This window comes from Loxodonta africana, chromosome 20, assembly GCF_030014295.1.
Source record: "Loxodonta africana isolate mLoxAfr1 chromosome 20, mLoxAfr1.hap2, whole genome shotgun sequence".
Classification (NCBI taxonomy): Eukaryota; Metazoa; Chordata; class Mammalia; order Proboscidea; family Elephantidae; genus Loxodonta; species Loxodonta africana.
In genome coordinates, this window is record NC_087361.1 from 60,305,865 (window position 1) to 60,323,229 (window position 17,365).

The window sequence follows — 17,365 nt, forward strand, 5'->3', positions numbered from 1 at the left end:
TATTCTTTTGATTCATGGTGATGTTCCTTTCATTACTGATGTTGGTTGTTTATGTTTTTCATCTTTTTTTCTTAACAGTTTTATTAATCTTTTCAAACAATCAACCGTTGAATTTGTTGTTTTTCTCTATGATCTGTCTGTTATCTATTTCATTGTTTCTTCTCTATATTACTTTTTTTCTATTTGCTTCAGGCTCAATTCTGCTTTTTCTCTATTTTTAAGACAGAAACTTAGGTGATGTTTTTTTACATCTTTCTTCTTTTCTAATATATCATTTGAAGCTACAAATTTTCTGCTAAACAATACTTTGGTGGAGCTCCACAAATTTTGATATGTTTTACTCCCATAACCACCCTCATGTGTGGCCAGACACAGGAAATAATGTTCAGCCTCATTAGTCATCAGAGAAACACAAATCAAAACCACAAAGAGATACCATTTCACTCCCTCTAGGATGGCTAAGATAAAAAACAAAAACACCAGAAATAACAAGTGTTAAAAGGGGTGTGGAGAAATTGAAACCCTCATCCAGTACGAGAAAACCCTGGTGGCACAATGGTTAAGAGCTACGTCTGCTAACCAAAAGGTCAGCAGTTTCAATCCACCAAGCGCTCCCTGGATACCCTATGGAGCAGTTCTACTCTGTCCTATAGGGTCGCTATGAGTTGCAATCTACTCGACGGCAATGGGTTTTTGGTTTTGTCATCCACTGCTGGTGGGAATGCAAAATGGTAGAGCCGCTGTGGAAGCACTCCGGTGGTCCCTCAAAAAACTACAGGTAAAGCCGCCACAAACCAAAAAAACTCAGTGTCATCGAGTCCATTTCGACTCGTAGCAACCCTATGGGACGGAGTAGAACTGTCCCATAGAGTTTCCAAGGAGCCCCTGGCAGATTTGAACTGCTGACCCTTTGGTTAGCAGCCGTAGCACTTAACCACTGTACCACCAGGGTTCCCAAAGCCACCACGTGACCCAGCAATTCCACACCTAGCTATATACACTAGGGATCTATCAGAAGTAACATGAACACACATATTCGCACCTATGTTCACACAGCACTATTCACAATAGCAAAAGGATGGAAACAGCCTAAGTGCCCATCAATGAATGAATGGATAAGTAAAATGTACATATATTCAATGGAGTACATGGAGAAGAACAGACCATTAGGACTGGAGAAAGACTCATTAAGAACCTGTAACATGCAGATGACACATCCTTGCTTGCTGAAAGTGAAGAGGACTTGAAGCACTTATTGATGAAGATCAGAGACTACAGCCTTCAGTATGGATTACACCTCAATGTAAAGAAAACAAAAATCCTCACAACTGGACCAATAAGCAACATCATGATAAACTAAGAAAAGTTCGAAGTTGTCAAGGATTTCATTTTACTTGGGTCCACAATCAAGGATCATGAAGGAGCAGTCAAGAAATCAAAAGACACATTGCAATGGGCAAATCTGCTGCAGAAAAATCTTTTTAAAGTGTTAAAAAGCAAAGCTGTCACTTTAAGGACTAAAGTATGCCTGACCTAAGCCATGGTGTTTTCAGTCACCTCATATGCCTGTGAAAGCTGGACAATGAATAAGGAAGACCAAAGAAGAATTGATGCCTTTGCATTATGGTGTCGGGGAAGAATATGGAATATACCTTGGACTGTCAGAAGAAAAAATAAATTTGTCTTGGAAGATGTACAGCCAAGAATGCTCATTAGAAGCCAGGATGGGGAGACTTTGTCTCACATGTTTGGACATGTTGTCAGGAGGGACCAGTCCCTGGAGAAGGACATCATTCTTGGTAAAGCGGAGGATCAGCAAAAATGAAGAAGACCCTCAATGAGAAGAATTGACACAGTAACTGCAACAATGGGCTCAAGCATAACAATGACTGTGAGGATAGCGCAGGACCAGGCAGTGTTTTCTTCTGTTGTACATAGGGTCACTACGATTTGGAACCGGCTCTACAGCACCTAACAACAACATACAATGGAATACTACTCAGAAATAAAGAAGAATGAGCTCCCAAAACATCTTGGAACACAGATGAACCTGGAGGACATTATGTTTAGAGAAATAACTCAATCACATAAGACAAATATTATATGTTCTCACTTTTATGAAATGACATGAACAGGCAAATGTACAGAAACTAACGTTCTTTAGTGGCTACCAGGGATGAGGAGGGGCAGAGGAGGATTCACTCTCTAGATAGCAGGCACTTCTTATTTTTGGTGACAGGAAAGGGAACACTTAATGAAATTGAGGCGTGCACAGCCTGATGAAGGTAAATGATGTTACTAAAAGTTACACAAGAAAAAAGGACCTTTTGGTAATTGCTATGACATATATAATTTTGAAATAACAGAAACAACAATCAAAAATATACATGTGAGTATAGATGTATGTAGACACATATGTCTATAGGTATGTGTATGTGAGAAGATATGTGTGTACATATAACCGATCGGTGTGAAATTGATTCTTACTCATAGTGAATCTACAGGACAAGGAAAAACTGCTCCACAGGGTTTCCAAGGAACAGCTGGCGGATTCAGGCTGCAACCTTTTCATTAGCAGCTGAGCTCTTAACCACTGTGCCACCAGGGCTCCGCAGGTATATGCATATAAATAAACATATAGAGGGCATAGTTTCAGATACTTTTTAGACATAAACAAACACCTCACAGGATTGGTTTCCTGGGTTTGAAGTATTAGGACCATAGTCTCATGGGACATCTCAGCCAACTGGCATAATATAGTTCATAAAGTTTATGTTCTACATCCTAGTTTGGTGAGTACCGTCTGGGGTCTCAAAAGCTTGCAGATGGCCATCTATGATACAACTAATTGTCTCTACTCATCCAGAACAAAAGAAAGAAGGAGACCAAAGGCTCAAAGAAGAAACTAGTCTACAGGACTAATAGTCTACATGAACCATGGCCTCATCTACCCTGAAACCAAAAGAACTAGAAAGTGCCCAGCTACCACTACCAACCATTGTAATCAGGACCACAATAAGTGGAACCTAATAGAATGGAAGAAATATGTGGAACAGAACGTCAAATTCCTAAAAAAAAAAAAAACAAAAAACCCAGACTTACTGGACTGGCTGAGACTGGAGAATAACTGTTCTGGGATACTCTTTAAACCTTAAACTGCAGGATATCTTTTAGCTAAATAATAGATAGGCTCGTAAAATAAAGAATATCACTCATGAGTACTGTGCTTCTTTAAAAAAATCATCTTTATGAGACCAAATGGTCAACAGTTACTTTAAAACAAAGATAAGAATGTAAGGGGGCAGGAAAACTAGATTAATGGAAGTGGAAAAACCACAACAGAAATATTGAGAATGTTCACAAATTGCAAAGCATGTAGCCCATGTCATTGAACACTATGTGTAGAGATTTTTTAATCAGAACCTAAACTGCTGTGTCAGCCGTCAACAAAAACATAATATTATATTAAAAATAGTATTTTCTTATTTCCCTTGTGATTTCTTCTTTGAACCAAGAATTGTTTAGAAATATACTGCTTAATTTTCTACTATTTAGATATTTTCTAGATATTTTATTATTATGGGTTTCTAATAGCACAGCGGTCAGATAACATACTGTAAGATTCCAATCCTCTTAAATGTATTGAAACTTGTTTTAGGGTGGTGATACAGTGATTAAGGGCTACGGCTGCTAACCAAAAGATCAGCAGTTTGAATCCACCAGCTGCTCCTTGGAAACCCTATGGGGCAGTTCGACTCTGTCCTAGAGTGTCACTCTGAGTTGGAATTGACTTGGTAGCAATGGTATAAAGTACCTAAGGAACCGTGGTTGCACAATGGTTAAGCACTTGGCTGTCAACTGGAAGGTGGACGGTTCAAACCCACCACCCACCCTGGAAGAGAAAGAGGTGGCACTCTGGTTCCATAAGATTACAGCCTTGGAAACACCACGAAGCAGGTATACCCTGTCCTAGGGTTGTTATGAGTCAAAATTGACTCAATTGCAATGGGTACCTAAAGTTTTAGGTGGCACAAATGGTTTGTTCTTACTACTAACTTAAAAGTTAGTGGTTCAAACACAGACAGTAGCACCACAGAAGAAAGGCCTGGTAATCTGCTTCCAAAAAAGATTACAGCCAAGAAAACCTTATAGTTCTATTGTAACACATGGGGTGACCATGAGTCAGAATTGACTCGATGGCAATGGGTTATAGTTTGATGAATGTTGCAGGTATACTTGTAAAGAATGTGATTCTGCAATGGTTAAGTGTATTATTTCCATGATGGCAATTAGGTTAAGTTGGCTGAAAATGCTTCTCAAATCTTTTATACAATCACTGATTTGTCTCCTTGTCCTATCAATTAATAAGAAAGAGGTGTTACTATCTCTTTTTCTTTGACTTTCTGCAATTTGAATATGATATGTCTGGGTGTAGTTTTTTGGTATATATCTTACTTGGGGAAACCCTGGTGGCATAGTGGTTAAGTGCTACAGCTGCTAAGCAAAAGGTCAGCAGTTCAAATCCACCAGGCGCTCCTTGAAAACTCTACGGGGCAGTTCTACTCTGTCCTATAGGGTCACTATGAGTCGGAATCAACTGGACGGCAGTGGGTTTGGTTTTTTTTAATCTTACTTGGTGTTCTCTGGGCTTCCTGGATCTGTGGTTTGGTGTCTGTCAATGATTTTGGAAAATTCCCAGCCATTACTGCTTCCAATATTTCTTCTGTTCCTTTCTCTTTCTTCTCCTCCTAGTATTCCCACTATGCATATGTTACATGTTTTGTAATTGCCTCACAGTTCTTGGATATTCTGCTTTTCTTTTTCTCCAAACTTTTTTTCTCTTTGTTTTTCAGTGTGAGAAGTTTCTACTGAAATATCTTCAAGTTCAATGATTCTTCTCTTGCCTGTGACTAATCTACTACTAATCTCATCAAATGCATTATTCATTTCTGTTGCAATGTTTTAGATTTCTCACATTTCCGTAGAGTTCCCAATTTATTTGCTTAGACTACTCATCTGTTCCTGCATGTTGTCCACTTTTTTCATTAGACCCCTTAACATATTAATCATAAACCAAAAACCAAACCCATTGCCATTGGGCCAGTTCTGACTCATAGCGACCCTATAGGACAGAGTAGAACCATCCCATAGAGTTTCCAAGGAGAGCCTGGTGGATTCAAACTGCTGATCTTTTCGTTAGCAGCCACAGCTTTTAACCACTATGCCACCAGGGTTTCCATATTAACCATAGTTATTTTAAATTCCTGGTGTGATAATTCTAACATCTCTGCCATTATCTGAGCCTGGTTGTGATATCTGGCCTTTCTCTAGAGATTGCACTTTTTGCTCTTTAGTATGCCTTGAGATATTCTGTTGGAAGCCAGGCATGATGTATCAGGCAAAAGGAACTGGTATTCTCTCAGATGTAAAATTCTGTTAATGTTCATGTGGGGGTAAAGTGTGGAGGAAGGGAATCCTTGTATGAAATAGAAGTCATATCATGCCACTCTTCTACTTAAACCCTGCCTTTTCTCTCAAAGGAAATGTCAAAGTCCTTTAGGTGGCTTACAATTCCTGCATGATCTGGCTTCCATTACTACTTTGGTCTTACCTCCTCGCTCCATTCCAGCCACACTGGTTTCCTTACTGCTTCTGTAACACTTCAGGACTGTTCTTGTGTCAAGACCTTTGCACTTGTGCCTTCTCCTGAAATGGTCTTCCTTCAGGCATTCTCATGGCTTTTGCTCTACTCAGATGTCACCTTATCAGAGACACCTTCCCTTCCACCCTACATTAAAAGCAATCCTTCCTTCCCCTATCTACTTTCTCACCCTGTCCTAGAATTCCCTTTCCCTCTTACCCAGTTTTATTTTTTTCTCCAAAGCACGTTTCTCCATCTTGTCTATTTATTTATTTTCTGTCTTCCTAACGGAAACCCTGGTGGCATAGTGGTTAAGTGCTACGGCTACTAACCAAAGGGTCGGCAGTTCAAATCTGCCAGGCACTCCTTGGAAGCTGTATGGGGCAGTTCTACTCTGTCCTATAGGGTCGCTATGAGTAGGAATCGACTCGACAGCACTCGGTTTGGTTTTTGGTTTGGTCTTCCTAACATTAGAATATATGTCCCATTAGGGCAGAGACTTGCCTGTTTCATTCACTGCTGGATACCCACTACCTATAACAGCGCCTGGTACATGTAGCATGCAATAAACATTTGTCGTATTGAATACTAAAGAACAGACAAATCAATGGAAAAATGCAGTTATTGGGCAGCACTGAGAACTGAAAAATCTGGGTTTAAGCCCTGATTCTGACTCCACAAAATGTTTCCCAATGACTTCCCCATTCTGCTTCCCTAGACCTCCCTGCTCCAGTCCCATCTCTTTCATAGACTTTCCAGCTTTCCATCCAGTGCTGGAAGTGGCAGTGGCTGAAGCAGACATTCCACAGGGTAGAGGTAGGACACAAAGTGAGAGTACAAGGGCAGGGAAGACAGCTGTGAAAGCTTAGCCATATCCATATCTTAGCTTTGCTTGTCTGCACTGAAAAAGAGCCAAGTAAATCCAGTAACATGTCACCAGACAACATAATAATAGAGAATTTGTCAAAAAATAACAAAGAGTTCACTGAATCAGCTGATAAGACATTGTGACTCTTAATCTTGGAGTGGTACATTCATCCAGGCACTGGGCACAATCTTTAGTTTGGAAAGAAGCTATGGAGTAAAAGATCCAACTTTGGAGACATCGTTTGGGCTCGAATCCCCACTCTGTCTTTTACCAACTATGTGATCTTGAGAAATTTGTGTAATTAAACTGAGTCTGTTAAATGGGTATAATAATATCAATCACATAAAAATTTTGGAAGGATTAAATAGATGTGAAGTGGTAAGCACAGAAATGGGTACAGAGGGAGGGCTCTATGAAAGAGAGCTATTGTTACACCAGCACAGACAAAAAGAACTTCAACATTTTCAAGAGTAGGAAAATTAATGTACAGAGAAACTTTTATTTTTTATGATCTATTAACACAGATCTCATCATCTAAGTCTTCTTACTTACACCATGTGATACAAAAAGACCAAAATAGTCTATAAACCTTTGATTAAGAAAATCATCTTAATTTGAGAAACTACAATTAAATATTTTATTGTAAAGTTTTCCCTTATCTTGTTCTTCCCAACACCTCTGAGAAGACCCAACCACAGATAGAAAGAGAGAAAAGAGCAAAATAGAAGGAAAGACTCAAAGAAATAATGTGGGAAAACTGTATATGATGCGATGTTATTTTAAATAAATCTGACTTACAAACTAAAGTATTAAAAAAAAAAACACTACTAAAAACTTGATGATGACAATAGGTAGTTTAACATATATTTTGACCCATATGAATTAAAATTTAAACAATTATTTGATGCCTTTTTGTAATAGTTTTAGAATATACAATTAAAATAAATGTAAACAATTATTAGAAAAAAAATCTCTGAAAATAAAATTTTATATTGTTAAATCACTGCTCCATACCCCAAACCTGAATGGCTTGATATAAAGCACTGGTCTTTGTGATTCACAAAAAACAGGTGCCAATTCCTGAACAAGAACTGAAGTGCCAGGAGAAACTCCCCCATTCTATTATACCCCTGAGTATGAGCCCTGATCTAATAATCTGTCTTCATTAATTCCATTCCATTTCATCTCTGCGAAAGAGGGGAGGGAGAAGAAGGTGAAAGAGGGCTAAGTACGCCTATACTGTTCTGTAGCATCTAGTTTAGTGCCAGGAAGAAGTATCCACAGGAGCCCCAAAAATATTCAAGTCCAAATAAGGAGGAGAACTAATTTCCTAATATATATATTAGGTGGCACAAAGGGTTAAGTGCTCAGCTACAAACTGAAAGGTTGGCAGTTTAAATCCACCCAAAAGTGCCCTGGAAGAAAGCCCTGGCAGTCTTCCTCCAAATGGTCACAGCTATTGAAAACCTTATGGAGGGAAGTCCTACTCTGAAAACTCATGGGGTCATTATGAGTGGAGATGTACTCAATGGCAACTGCATTGGTAATCTGTATATGGCATATGTGTTTGGAAAATTAGTTTCTGAACGTATATATGTCATATAGAATACACTGTGCATTACCATTATGTGCCCAAACCCACTGTCATCGAGTCGATTCTAACTCATAGTGACCCCACAAGACAGAGTAAAACTGCCCCATAGGGTTTCCAAGGCTGTAAGTCTTTACTGAAGCAGACTGCCACATCTGTCTCCCACAGAGAGGTTGGTGAGTTCAAACTGCTGATCTTTCAGTTAGCAGCCAAGTGCTTTAACCACAGAGCCACCAGGGCTCACTGCTGTCACGTACAGAGATTACATAAACACATTTTGAAACAAACTGCCTGGGTTTGACTCCTAGCTCAATTTATCAGCTGGGTGATCTAGGCAAGTTACTTTACCTCTCTTTGCCTCAGTTTCCTCACGTCTAAAATGGATCTTACTCATAACGTTGCTGTGCAGATTAAGCGAAGCCCACAAGACACTTAGGAAAAGGCCTGACACACAGAATATACACAATAAATATTAGCTTTCATTATTATAAAGGCAATACAAACAGCTTAGTTGAAGAAATTTCCATTGAGAAATAGTAAAGTAGAGTTCCAAAATACATGTGCAAAGTCATTTACGTCAACTGTTAAAGCTGTGTGTTTAGATTCAAGTGATTATTGAAGTATGTTATGATCTAGAATAGCGTTCTGGGGACTATACAGGCAGCCTCTGTGTGCCCTTCTCCTACACCATCCATTCCAGCTCTCTTGGGGCCCAGGCATCATTTTATCAATTAAAACCCCTCCACCCTGGGGGCATAGTGGTTAAGAGCTATGGCTGCCAACCAAAAGATCGCCAGTTCGATGAATCTACTAGGTGCTCCTTGGAAGGTCTATGGCACAGTTCTACCTTGCCCTCTAGTGTCACTATGAGTTGGAATTGACTCAATGGCAATGGATTTTTAATGGGTACGAGTTAACAGTTCACTGCTTAAAGACACATCAAAAGCAACCACTAACACAAAATTATAGTAAAATGTTCTTATTTCAGAATAGCGAAAACTTTTTCTAACACGATGGTGAATTAGGGTGGACTGTGGATCAAGAGGAGCCCTGGAGGCATAGTGATTAAGAGCTCAGCTGCCAACCAAAAGGTCAGCAGTTTGAATCCACCAACTACCCCTTGGGAACTCTGTGGGGTAGTTGTATTCTATCTTACAGAGTTGCTATGAGTTGGAATCGACTCAATGGCAATGAGTTTGGTTTGGTAGGTCAAGGCAGAAGGGGCGAAGGACAAAGAAAGAAAAAAGGACAACAGGAGAAATATGAGAATTCAGAAAGCTGTGAAAATTTAATTCCTGAATATTCTTTCTTTCTCCTTACTATAATTGTAAGGACTTTTCTCGTATACAGCATATATAAGTAAATCACTACAATATTTAAAACACTTAGATTTTTGTAAAATTCATTCCCTGAAAAATCTTGTTGGCTGCGTTAATTTGTCCCTTAAAAATAACTCAGAATTAAAAAGAAACATGCGTTAAAAAATAAATATAGGCACCTTTGTCATTTGTGGGTGATGTTTTTTCCTTCTATGCACAACTCGCACACTTGGGAGTTAATTTCCCAGGGTCAATGTTCACAGACCACCCACTTTCTCTTACCGGCACCCCAACACCCTTAACTATTTAGAAAAGCCAGGGCCATTCAGTGCTCCAAACATCAAGCTTTCTCTCCAAAAAGCCAGCTGGCACTTGGGGAGCATGCTGCATTCTCAGCTATCAGCGCTTCCACTAACTCCTGCAGAAAAGGAACATGTCTCCACTGAATTTACTCATTGTAAAAAGAAAAAAAATTAGTCATTGTAAAAAACTGTTTCTTAAAACCAGGCATTGCCCTATTACCCACACACCTCACTATCCCACCCGCAATGGTCCGTCCCCCCCACCACACACACCCTCAAATACTCCATACCAAGGGTGTGTCCGAAGCAGGGTGTCTGGCTCCACTCTTCTTTTACACCACGTGGAGGCCTCTGGAAAAACCATACCTTTGGTTGGCCAATTCCCTGAACCCTGTCTATTCAAGCTGGCACCTATTCAAAAAGGCAGGTGAGTCTTCAAATCATGTTTTTAAAACGATTTTAATAGGAGTCAGGTGATATGCCTACTCACCCTCAAGTTTCTTAAAGGTAATAATTTCTTAAGATGTTTACAATGTCCTAACTATGGGTTAATTAAATCCCTTAGTTAGGATGGTGTGCATGGGAAAATCCTCCAGCTGAATGTCCCCTATTTTCAAAAAAAAAGGGAGGGGAAACTCCAAAATTACAAATTTCAATTTCTACACAGTAAAAATCCTGTCAGTTCCCTGGTGGTCTAGTGGCTAGGATTCAGCATTTTCACTGCCATAACCTAGGATCGATTCCCAGTCAGTGAAGAATTGTTGGAAACCTTGGTAGTGTAGTGGTTAAGAACTGCAGCTGCTAACCAAAAGGTCGGCAGTTCAAATCCACCAGGGACTCTTTGGAAACCCAACAGGGTAGTTCTACTTCGTACTATAGGTTCCCTATGAGTTGGAATCACCTAGATAGCACTGGGTTTGGTCTTTTTGGGTTTTTTTTTTTTTTTAGTGTGCCTTAAGCAAAAGCTAATGAATCAAGTCAGTCTCTCACGCAAAAACCCAGACAGCCTGCTACCTAATCCCGGTTGCTCTCCGCCTAATGAGACAGCCCACTCCCTCCCTCCACTCTCTCCCTTTGTATCCATTCCCCAGGCTTCTAACCCTGCTACCCTCCCATCTCCCCTCCAGACAGGAGACACCAACATAGTCTCAAGTGTCCACCTGATCCAAGAAGCTCACTCCTCACCAGCATCCCTCTCCATCCTATTGTCCAGTCCAAACCCTGTCTGAAGAGTTGGCTTTGGGAATGGTTCCTGTCCTGGGCCAATAGAAGGTCTGGGGGCCATGACCACCGGGGTTCTTCTAGTCTCAGTCAGACCATTAAGTCTGGTCTTTTTACAAGAATTTGGGGTCAGTAATTTTTTTTTTTTTTTTTTAACCACCACCATCCCACTGCTCTCCTGCTCCCTTAGGGATTCTCTTGTTGTGTTCCCTGTCAGGGTAGTCATCGGTTGTAGCCAGGCACCATCTAGTTCTTCTGGTCTCAGAGTGATGTAGTCTCTGGTTTATGTGGCCCTTTCTGTCTTTTGGCCTTGTAATTACCTTGTGCCCTTGGTGTTCTTCATTCTCCTTTGGTCCAGGTGGGTTGAGACCAATTGATGCATCTTAGATGGCCACTTGTTAGCTATTAAGACCCCAGATGCCACTCTCCAAAGTAGGAGGGAGAATGTTTTCTTCATAGATTTAATTATGCCAACTGACTTACATGTCCCCTGAAACCATGGCTCCCAAACCCCCGCCCCTGCTACACTAGCCTTTGAAGCATTCAGTTTATTCAGGACACTACTTTGCTTTTGGTTTAGTCCAGTTGTGCGGACCTTGCCTGTATTGTGTGTTGTCTTTCCCTTCGCCTGAAGTAGTTCTTATCTACTACCTCATTAGTGAAGACCCCTCTCCCACTCTCCCTCTTTCCCCCATCTCTTAACCATCAAAGCATATTTTCTTCTCTGCTAAAACTATTTCTCAAGTTCTTATAATACTGGTCTTATACAATATTTGTCCTTTTGGAACTAATTTCACTCAGCATAATGCCTTCCAGATTCCTTCATATTATGAAATGTTTCACGGACTCGTCACTGTTCCTTATCAATGTGTGGTATTCCACTGTGTGAATATACCATAATTTATTTGTCCATTCATCTATTGATGGGCACCTTGGTTGCTTCCATTTTTTGCTATTGTGAACAGTGTTGCAATGAACATGGGTGTCCATATATCTGTGTAAAGGCTCTTATTTCTCTAGGATATATTCCAAGGAGTGGGATTGCTGGATCATATGGTAGTTCTATATCTAGCATTTTAAGGAAGTGCCATATTGATTTCTAAAGTGGTTGTACCATTTTACATCCCAACCAGCAGTGTATAAAAGTTCCAGTCTCTCCACAACCTCTCCAACATTTATTATTTTGTGTTTTTCAGATTAATGCCAGCCTTGTTGGAGTGAGATGGAATCTCATTGTTGTTTTGATCTGCATTTCTCTAATGGCTAATGATCCTGAGCAATTCCTCATATATCTGTTAGCTACCTGAATGTCTTCTTTAGTGAAGTGTTTGTTCATATCTTTTGCCTATTTTTTAATTGGGTTATTTGTCTTTTTGTAGTTGAGTTTTTGCAGTTTCATGTAGATTTTAGAGATCAAGCGCTGATTGGAAACCTCACAGTTAAAAACTTTTTTCCAGTTTGTAGGTAATCTTTTTACTCTTTTGGTGAAGTCTTTGGATGAGCATAGGTGTTCCATTTTTAGGAACTCGCAGTCCCTATTTTTTCTTCCACAATTTTTATCATTTTAGATTTCATATTTAGGTCTTTGATCCATTTTGAGTTAGTTTTGTAGATGTTGTGAGGTATGGGTCTTGTTTCATTTTTTTGAAGATGGATATCCAGTTATGCCAGCACCATTCGTTAAAAAGACTGTCTTTTCCCAATTTAATTGCTTTGGGGCCTTTGTCAAATATCAACTGCTCATATGTGGATGGATTTACGTCTAGATTCTCCATTCTGTTCCATTGGTCTGTGTATCTGCTGTTGTACCAGTACCAGGCTGTTTGGACTACTGTGGTGGTATAATAGGTTCTAAAATCAGGTACAGTGAGGCCTCCCACTTTGTTCTTTTTTTTTCAGTAATGCTTTACTTATCCAGGGCCTCTTCCCCTTCCATATGAAGTTGGTGATTTGTTTCTCCATCTTATTAAAAAATGTCCTTGGAATTTGGATTGGAATTGCATTAAATCTATAGATCACTATTGGTAGAATAGACATTTTTATAACGTTAACTTCTTCCTATCCATTAGCAAGGTATGTTTTTCCACTTATGTAGGTCTCTTTTGGTTTCTTGCAGAAGTGTTTTGTAGTTTTCTTTGTATAAGTCTTTTACATCTCTGCTAAGATTTATTCCTAAGTATTTTATCTTCTTGGGGGCTACTGCAAATAGTATTGATTTGGTGATTTCTTCTTTAATGTTCATTTTGTTGGTGTAGAGGAATCTGACTGTTTTTTGTATGTTTATCTTGTATCCCGATACTCTGCTGAACTCTTCTATTAGTTTCAGTAGTTTTCTGGAGGATTCTTTAGGGTTCTCTGTGTATAAGATCATGTCATCTGCAAATAGAGATACTTTTACTTCTTCCTTGCCAATCTGGATGCCCTTTATTTCTTTATCCAGCTTAATTGCTCTGGCTAGGACCTCCAGCACAATGTTGATTAAGAGTGGTGATAAAGGGCATCCTTGTCTGGTTCCCGATCTCAGGGGGAATGCTTTCGGAATCTCTCCATTTAGGTTAATGTTGGCTATTGCCCTTTATTACGTTGAGGAATTTTCCTTCTATTCCTATTTTGCTGAGAGTTATTATCATGAATGGGTATTGAACTTTGTCAAATGCCTTTTCTGTATCAATCAATAAAATCATGTGATTCTTGTCTTTTGTTTATATGATGGATTACATTAATTGTTTTTCTAATGCTGAACTATCTCTGCTTACCTCGTATGAATCCCACTTGATCATGGTGAATTATCTTTTGATATGTTGTTGAATTCTATTGGTTAGAATTTTGTTGAGGATTTTTGCATCTAAGTTCATAAGGGATATAGGTCTGTACTTTTCTTTTTTTGTGGTGTCTTTACTTGGTTTTGGTATCAGGGATACGCTGGCTTCGTAGTAGCAGTGGTGTTAACTCTTCTCTGAACGTTTGGTAGAACTCCGCAGTGAAGCCATCTGGGCCAGAGCTTTTTTTGGTTAGGAATTTTTTGATTACCTTTTCAATCTCTTCTTCTGTTATGGGTCTATTCAGCTGTTCTACCTCTGTTTGTGTTAGTTTAGGTAGGTAGTGTGTTTCTAGGAATTCATCCATTTCTTCTAGGTTTTCAAATTGGTTACAGTACAATTTTTCGTAGTAATCTGATACGATTCTTTTAATTTCAGTTGGGTCTGTTGTGATATCACCCATCTCATTTGGGTTATTTGCTTCCTCTCCTGTTTTTCTTTTGTCAGTTTGGCCAATGGTTTATCAATTTTGTTAATTTTTTCAAAGAACCAGCTTTTGGTCTTGTTAATTCTTTCAATTGTTTTTCTGTTTTCTATTTCATTTAGTTCTGCTCTAATATTTATTATTTGCTTTCTCATGGTGACTGAGGGTTTCTTTTGTTGCTCTCTTTCTATTTGTTCAAGTTGTAGGGATAATTCTTTGATTTGGGCCCTTTCTTCTTTTTGTATGTGAGCATTTATTGGTATGAACTGACCTCCGAGCATTGCTTTCGCTGTGTCCCAAAGGTTCTGACAGGAAGTGTTTTCATTCTCATCGGATCCTATGAATTTCTTTATTCCATCCTCAATGTCTTCTATAACCCAGTCTTTTTTAAGCAGAGTATTGTTCAGTTTCCAAGTGTTTGATTCCTTTTCCCTGCTTTTCCTGTTATTCATTTCCACTTTTATGGCCTTATGGTCAGAGAAGATGCTTTGTAATATTTCAATGTTTTGGATTCTGCTAAGGCTTGCTTTATGACCTAAATATGTGGTCTATTCTAGAGAATGTTCCACGTGCGCTAGAAAAGAAAGTATACTTGATTGCTGTTGGGTGGAGTGTTCTGTATATGCCTATGAGGTCGAGTTGGTTTATTGTGGCATTTAGATCTTCTTTGTCTTTATTGACCTTCTTTCTGGATATTCTGTCCTACACCGAAAGTGGTGTGTTGAAGTCTCCTACTATTATTGTGGAGCTGTGTATCTCACTTTTCAGTGCTGATAGAGTTTGTTTTACGTATCTTGCAGCTCTGTCATTGGATGCATAAATATTTAGTATGGTTATATCTTCCTGGTATGTTGTCCCTTTAATCATTATATAGTGTTCTTCCTTATCCTTTATGATGGATTTAACTTTAAAGTCTATTTTGCCAGAAATTAATATTGCCACTGCTGCTCTTTTTTGGTTGTTGTTTGCTAGATGTATTTTTTTCCATCTTTTGAGTTTTAGTTTGTTTGTGTCTCTAAGTCTAAGGTGTGTCTCTTGTAAACAGTGTGTAGACGGATCTTGTTTTTTAATCCATTCTGCCACTCTCTGTCTCTTTATTGGTGTATTTAGTCCATTTACGTTCAGGGTAATTATGGATAGGTATGAATTTAGTGCTATTGTTTTGATGTCTTTTTTTGTGTGCTGTTGACAGATTCTTTTTCCCACTTAATTTTATGTGCTGAGTAGATTATCTTTATATATTGTCCTTTCCTTATATTCATTGTTGTTAATTTTGTTTCTGGTGAGTCTCTATTTTTTTCTTTTGATGTGTAGGATAGTTTGTCTTCTTTGTGGTTACCTTATTATTTACCCCTATTTTTCTTAATTTAAACCTAACTTTTATTTCTTTGTATCACCTTGTCTTCATCTCCATATGAAAGATCTATGACTACGCTTCTTAGTCCCTCTGTATTGTTTTAATGTTGTCTTTTTTTACGTAACAACATCACTGTTTCCCTGTTTTGAGCGTTTTTTTATCTTGATTTATTTTTGTGATTTCCCTGTCTGGGTTGACTTCTGATTACTCTGCCCAGTGTTCTAGTTTTGGGTTGATACCTGATATTATTGATTTTCTAACCAAAGAAATCCCTTTAGTATTTCTTGTAGTTTTGGTTTGGTTTTTATGAATTCCCTAAACTTGTGTTTATTTGGAAATGTCCTAATTTCACCTTCATACTTGAGAGACAGTTTTGCTGGATATATATTCTTGGCTGGCAATTTTTTTCCTTCAATTTTTTATATAGTCACCCCATTGCCTTCTTTCTTGCATGATTTCTGCAGAGTAGTCTGAGATTATTCTTATTGACTCTCCTCTGTAAGTGACTTTTCATTAACCAACCCCCAGCTGCTCTCAAAATTCTCTCTTTATCGTTGGTTTTGGCAAGTTTGATTATAATATGTCTTAGTGACTTTCTTTCAAAATCTACCTTGTGTGGAGTTCGATGAGCATCTTGGAGAGATATCTTCTCATCTTTCACAATATCAGGGAAGTTTTCTGCCAATAAATCTTCAACAACTCTCTCTATATTTTGTGTTATCCCTCCATGTTCTGGTACTCCAATCACTCATAGATTATTTCTTTTGATAGAGTCCCACATGATTCTTAAGGCTTCTTCATTTTTTTTAATTCCTTTATCTGATTTTTCTTCAAATATATTGGTGCCAAGTGCTTTATCTTCATGTTCAGAAATTCTGCCTTCCACTTGCTCAATTCTGCTCCTGTCTACTTCTATAATTTTATTGTTAATCTTCTGAATTTCTGATTGCTGTCTGTCTATGGATTTTTCCTGCTTATTACATTTTTCATTATGTTTCTGAATAATCTTTTTAATTTTTCCAATTGCTTTATCTGTGTGTTCCTTGGCTTGTTCTGCATATTGTCTCATTTCCTTCCTGCTGTCTTGAAAGGTTCTGTATATTAATCTTTTGTACTCTGCCTCTAGTAATTCCAGGAAGGCGCTCTCATCTAGAAGATCCCTGTATTTTGTGTTTTGAGGGCTTATGTGACTTGATATTGACTGTTGTCTTCGAGCCATCTGTAAGTTGTCTTATTAGTTTATGTTTGCTTACTGTGTCATAGCTTCTTGCTTTGTTTTGTTTTGATATGCCCAAATGGATTGCTTGAGTGAGCAAGCTTGATTATTTTCACCTTTGGAGCTCTGAAGTCCTTTCTCCAGATGGCCAGAGCTGTTATCAGGTATATCATTCTAGGAATCCATTCACTTTTATTATATGAATTCAGCTCATGTGTCCAGGTAGCTGATCATCAAGTGTGTGGTACAGGCTCTGTCCTACAGTCTTAGAGGGGCAGGCATGATTGGTGTAGGTACTGGTATCTGGTTGCAGCAGGGTGTCACACTCTGAGAATCACCCCCCAAGTGTCTCTGAGGAAAGGGTGTCCCTGTTTCCTAGACTGTACAGGTGGGTGGGTTCTGCAGATGGACCATAGATACCCACTGTTTTCGGTTGTAAGGACTGGGAGATACCAGTTATCCTTGGACCCCTGTTGCAGGTGGCTGGGAGACCTAAGTGGAACCATCAGGCCTTAGGCTTCTGATGTGAGTAGGTTAGGACCTTATTTAATAGGCAAAGCGGTATCAAACATCAAATACCCACCTCTCCACCACACACCTGAAACAG